Raw genomic sequence first — 6,917 nt, forward strand, 5'->3', positions numbered from 1 at the left:
AATCTCTTACTTTTTTTAATGTGTTTAATTATTGCTTCTCTTTCCACAATTGTCACCTTAATTCTAAAAACAAAACAATACTTTCAATTAGGGATACTCAGTCTGCATGACTTTGAAGGTATTTTCGAATGAAGGGATATTTTTTCCAGGAGCAATTCAATGGAAAATACATTTTAAGGGATTTTTCATCTCATGTTAAAAGCATACCAGACACCAGGTACATCAAAAAAAAGAAAAATAGATATAAACATACAATCCAGCCGCATAAAAGGATTCACTGATGGCTGAAGATGAAATAATTAGCAGAGGCTGTTGATTCATAATCATTAATTAATGATTACAGGCTTGCAAATCAGCAGAAACGTCGTTAGAAAAAATATCATAATGCACAGAAGTGTTCCGCAGAGACCAATTAACCTTATGCTTAAATGAATTTCTAAATGCATTGATACCTCTGTCTTCACCTCACTGTGCCTTTTAATCTCTCGTCCGCAAACAGGAACTCTGCAGTGATTAGAAAGCAGAATTCCAAACCCAGGAAATGCAAGGCTAGCTTCTAATTTGCCGGTCTCAAATAGCAAAGGTCAATCGGCAAGATTTCTGTTGTCGCTTTGACTCTTTTCAACTCCCCCCGTGCAGTAGATGCAGTTGAGAAATAGTAAAAAAGAAAAGTCTTCTGTAGACACTAAGAAAGACATCTAGTCGAATCGTCTGTCATTGAAATTTACCGAGATTCTCTGAGTGCTTTCAGCAATACCAAGTGCTAAATAGCAGATCAACATCATTGTGTAAGCAAACTATTCCTCTGATCCAAAACACACCACTTTACTGAATCCCATCATGTGATCAAAATGAGGGCATTCAAACACATGGGCAGCTTATACCAGGGCCGCAATACCTGCCGCACAGGAAGTGAATCAATTGCGCGGTGGCAGCATAGTTGGGCTTCACCCAAACTGATTAAGAAGCCTCTTACTGGAGGTACATGAGTCACTGTCTACAGCTAGGAAATAACATGCCATCTGCCTGTGATTCACTTCATTTGAATCCTGCTTCATCACCTGCGCTGCTTGGGTTTCATTTCCTTCGTTGCTGTCTTTACTAAATGATCGGAAATGGCAATGCAGACATAGAGAGACAACGGCATTTCAATGGCAATGCAGACAGACAGTGGCACTGCAATAGCAATGCAGAGAGACAGGGGCACTGCAATAGCCATGCAGAGAAACAGGGGCACTGCAATAGCCATGCAGAGAAACAGGGGCACTGCAATAGCCATGCAGAGAAACAGGAGCACTGCAATGACAATGCAGAGAGACAGGGCCACTGCAATGGCAATGCAGAGAGGCAGTGGCACTGCAATGGCAATGCAGAGAGACAGTGGCACTGCAATGGCAATGCAGACAGACAGTGGCACTACAATGGCAATGCAGAGAGACAGTGGCACTGCAATGGCAATGCAGAGAGACAGTGGCACTGCAATGGCAATGCAGAGAGACAGTGGCACTGCAATGGCAATGCAGAGAGACAGTGGCACTGCAATGGCAATGCAGACAGACAGTGGCACTACAATGGCAATGCAGAGAGGCAGTGGCACTGCAATGGCAATGCAGAGAGACAGTGGCACTACAATGGCAATGCAGACAGACAGTGGCACTACAATGGCAATGCAGACAGACAGTGGCACTACAATGGCAATGCAGAGAGGCAGTGGCACTACAATGGCAATGCAGACAGACAGTGGCACTACAATGGCAATGCAGACAGACAGTGGCACTACAATGGCAATGCAGACAGACAGTGGCACTGCAATGGCAATGCAGAGAGACAGTGGCACTACAATGGCAATGCAGACAGACAGTGGCACTACAATGGCAATGCAGACAGAAAGACAGACAGTGGCACTACAATGGCAATGCAGACAGACAGTGGCACTACAATGGCAATGCAGACAGACAGTGGCACTACAATGGCAATGCAGACAGACAGTGGCACTACAATGGCCATGCAGAGAGGCAGTGGCACTGCAATGGCAATGCAGACAGACAGGGGCACTACAGTGGCAATGCAGACAGGCAGTGGCACTACAGTGGCAATACAGACACAGACAGACAGTGGGCACTACAGTGGCAATGCAATGGCAATGCAGACACAGACAGACTGTGGTAATGGCAATGCAGACAGACAGGGGCACTACAACAGCAATGCAGACACAGATACTGCACTGCTACAATGGGAGGGTGCCATTGGTAGAATGACACCACGGTAGTAATGTTTTAACTTTTGTAATGTGCAAACCAATTAAAATGCTTCTCATAGTGAACTATGAAAATTGCAATTAGGGGTAAGTGTACATGTATTTGCTATGTTTACTAACTACTGAAGAGCAGTCACAACACTGTCATGAATAAGTCAGGCTGCAGCTCTTCCCAGGCGTCTGTCTGAGCTGGAGCTTCTTTCATGCGATGCAGAGATCAAAGGTCCCCAGCCGCTGTTTGCACATTTCGATGTTCAGGGAAGATGTTCAGTAGTTAGTAACCTTAGATTTGATCTAAGGTTAAGGTCATTTCTCTGCCAGAGCCACTGCTCTGCTTAATGTGTTTTTTAGATTGTGACTCTTTATAAGAGAAAAGGACAAAGCAAATGTTTATATATATATGTGTGTGTGTGTGTGTGTGTGTCCTGGCTTGAATATTATTGGTAACGGCTGTCATGAATGCTCTCTTTGTCCGACGTCTGCTTGACGTTTGCTGATGGTGGCAAAGATCGTCCTGTCACTTCAATGATCGTTTTTTTGCAGCAGATCCCTACCTGAAACTTTGCATAGCTTTACATTCGAAAGCAAACACCAAAAATACCCTGCAATAACGACACTGCCTTGCATTTTACAAGAGACCCAGCAAATGGATTCTGCAAGCTCCTTATTTCCAGTAGGAAGCCTGTTTGTCATGAAGAGAAAAGTGAGATCGATGCAGTGAATGGTATAACTTTTTACTGCCTTCATTAGCTTCCAAACTCAAAGCACCAGTTTCTGTTTGCTGTTGTAAATGAACCTTAATTAGCTGCACTTACATTGGTCCGAGCGTTGTGTTGCAACGTGACTGAAAGGTTCACAAAGTAGGTGGCCGATGAATCATCAATAGAAAACAGCCACAGCATGTTATTAATTTTCTACATGTGAGAGAGCTGAGCCTTACAGAAGCTGCCACAGGCCTTAGCAATAATGTGTGCTCCCCACTGCTTTCCATTGTGAAGCTCTCACTACTTTGAAAACCAATTACTGTTTTTTTTTTTTTTCTGCAGATGAGAAGGTAGTGTGAGCAAATCCCTAAATCAATATTACATGTATTACTTATTTTTCCCCTATGGGCAAGGTCTTGTCAAGAGATTCCCGGAATCAAACAGAAAAGAAAATATTATATTTCTGTTTATTAAATGCATCTGTAGCACTGCTGGAAGCTGGGAAAGAACAAAAAAGAAAGCATGAAAGTGATCTCTATTTAGAATGTGAGGGAGCAGCTCTGTCTCCATGCCTCAAGCCTTCCCTGGACCGGAGGGAGCATTCCCAGTCTATGGCTCTTTGTGGAGACCAGCCTTTAAATCCTGTGTGTAGCTCTTTCTATTTCAAATAATTAATTGCAGCACAAATCCTTCTTTTACCGGAGCTTTTGCAAACGCTGTTAATTTAGCTTGAGGCAGCATTTCAAATGTATTAGCGCTGAATCTCCCGCACTGTCACACTCACTTAAGCATTTGGTCATCTGGGAGCGTACTCGCTAGGGGAACTACCGGACCACCATTCAACCTGTGTATATTTTAAAGAGGACGGTTCTATAATAGCACATGCTAACCCACTTCAGTTATACATCTTGTGCCAATCTCACTAGGAAATAGCTTTTGAATGAGACACTAAAACCAGGAATAAATTCCTGACAAGTGCACAGAGCCAGAACCTGAATACCAAAACCTACCGAATTTGAATAAAAGTGCACGACGCAGGAGGCAGGTGTTTCTATCCATGTTGAGATAATGCTAGACTGTTCGATGCGGCTTCAGAGACACAATGGCACCCTGGCAGTCGGTAGTTTTAAGTCGTTCTCTGCAGCGGCAGGCAATTGGGTGTAGATTGTAAGCGGGCTGTAATGTTGAGATCCGTGGCTAGCAAAGCACAGTGGAAGCAAATGAAGCAGTAAATGGGGTTAGCACAGCCAGGGAAGGGCTAGAGATCAGGGATTCAGTCGACCGTGATTCGGTCTCCATGCCTGACAATTTTTTAAGCTACAGGATGGCAGGCTTTAAAGAAAGGTTTAAGAATCTTGTTGCTGTACCAGCATATTGGATATGATACAACAGTTACATTTTCTTAATATTTGGTGTGTTTAATATGCTGTTCTGTGTGTTTTCTTACAGCTGTAGCCACAAGTTTTGCATCCCATAGAATTTTAGGATTGAGACATCATTTAAAAAAAAAAAACTGCATGAACATAATTTAGATCTTTTTTAACATGTAAAAAAAAATCATATCGCAAAAGTCTACCAGAAGCCATAATAGTAATAGAGTATTTCATGTTAAGTATATGGGAAAACTACAAAGCGGTGTGCGATTCAATATGTTAAGGTAACATTATTCAGCAGGTTTCATTCTGAAGCAAAGCTTATTAATTCTATAGGGTGATGCAAAACCTTTGGCCTCAGCTGTAGATCCTGAGACAGTTTATTTCGTGTTCTCGACCATATGGTTTCTACTGCGTGTTTTTAAATGTATTTTTAATCCTCATATATACAATTAACGACTTTCACGCTACAGTGGCTGATGAAGGACACAGGAAAACATGTTTCTCTGGATCTTGACAAAGCAATTAGAAATGTTGAGTTCCTGGGATCATTTATCTGGCGATCTCGACATAATGTTTTTTTTGTTTGTTTGTTTGTTTTTTTTTTAAATTTAATACTCTTATACGCAAGTTGATAGACGTGTGTCATCATCTCACTGTTATTTGAACGTTAAACTTCCAATAGAAATTGAAATATCAAAATGAACCCTCTAGTTGACAGTTCAGTGACTCTGGCAAAGGGGTGAGACGTGAGAGAGACAGAACATTTTTTTCTCGCGCTGTGTCATTCTTAGAAGGCAGAGGGGCTATGAATAATACAGACATGCGTGCACCAGTGCACCCTGAAATAGATGTGTCTTAGCAGAGCAGTGCAGTGAATTGTGTGCACTGGAGAGGGCGGTGGGATAGCTAGGGACTGTCTCTGGGCTACAACAGCAGGAGGGGGTCCAGGTACAATTTTGAGGTTTAGAGTAGCTTTCTGTATAATATTGTATGAAGTGGCTGAGAGTCATAGGTTACAGTTAAAGGAGAATAGCTAGTGCCTTGTCATTGATGGTGTTTTCAGTGATCTGGGCAGGCTCTGGGTTTTCTTTCTTTATAATCTCATCGTGTCCTTCATTGACGTGTTTTTCAGCTACGCTCCCTGCATTGATTCCCTCATTCGAGAATGCAGCGTCTGAGTTTTTAGACGGTCAAGTGGAACAAACGGCTGCTTTAAATGTGCTCAGTGCCTTTGAGAAACATTGTGTCTTTTTTTTTTTTTTTTAAGCTTTACAGATATAATTTTCTCTGCAGATTCGTTAAAGCATGATGGTTTATATAAAGTAAGTTCTAAAGAGGGATGATTAATTGACCCCATAAACCTTGACTGAATGACATGCTTTGATCCCAAAACAAGTTGTGGTGATGGTATCTGGAGAGATGTTGTAACGAGATGACCTTTCGCTAGGAACAAATACCCCCAGCGTATTCACAAGCATCGAGGACCCAGTTTTCAAATTAAGGACGAAAAAACAATCCTCTCATAGAAATCTCAGATAATCTCACGAATCTTTGGCCACGTTTGCAGAAGGGAATAAAGGTCAGCATAGAAAGAAAAGAAAATAATAAAATAACTCGTTTTATACTAAAATTAGTTTTCTAAAAAGCCGGCTGTAAAAACTATACTCGAAATAGCTTAAGAACACAATTATGGATGGGTTCTTAATTCGAGTTGCGAATGGTATCATTTGAAATTCACCAGTGTTGCTGTTTTCTCTTTGAATGATTTCAAATGTAATTTTAATAAATTACGTTAGATTAATCCAAAATGTTCTCGAGAAAGGGGGATTAAAACCCATTCAAACCCTTATGTGGAACCCTACCATAGAGCCCTATTCTGTGGCTCGAGAGCCCTCCTGTGGGCAGCCCTGCTAATCAGTGTGAATGAATGCATGCAGCCTGGAAGTTCCCTTCTGTGGCCCCACTTGTCTCTCGAAGGTATTGCAGTTTTATGACTCCGTCTCGCTGGCTTTCTTTTTCATCAGCCCAGTTGTCGTTAAATCAGAAGATTGCATTCGATCCCCCAGCGGGAGATGATTCAACACGAGGGTAGTATCTACACATGATGCTGATGAGCGCTGCAGAGGGCATTAAGAATGGAGTCCCAACAGCTTAAAGTTTAATCCGCAATATGGTGGCAGCCATATTTAGTACCCTTGTCATCTCACTGTGCATCTCATAGCTGGTTTGGAATGCGGTATTGCTCCAGTGTTCTGTGTGCTGTGTACAGTAATTGTGTTTGGATTAGTGGCACTTCATCTAGAGAAATGATTCCACAAACCTTACCTGGCGTGCGCTTCCACTTTTGAAGGAAACAGGTTGTGGTATTATAGTTTTACACCCTACTTTCAGGTAGTCTGTCAAAGTTGAGCTTCCTGGGTTGCCTTCTTTTCTTTAACTCCTTCTTTCCTGTCATCGACCTGACAGCTGCTTCCCCTAATGACTCTCCTGGTTGGCAGCCAGACAGTGTATCAGAGTGAGGTTGGTACTGCCCTTGTTTCAGCAGATGGCGTTTTTCTCTGGTTTTGACCGTGATGCAGC

Source organism: Polyodon spathula, chromosome 31 (assembly GCF_017654505.1).
Source record: "Polyodon spathula isolate WHYD16114869_AA chromosome 31, ASM1765450v1, whole genome shotgun sequence".
Classification (NCBI taxonomy): domain Eukaryota; kingdom Metazoa; phylum Chordata; class Actinopteri; order Acipenseriformes; family Polyodontidae; genus Polyodon; species Polyodon spathula.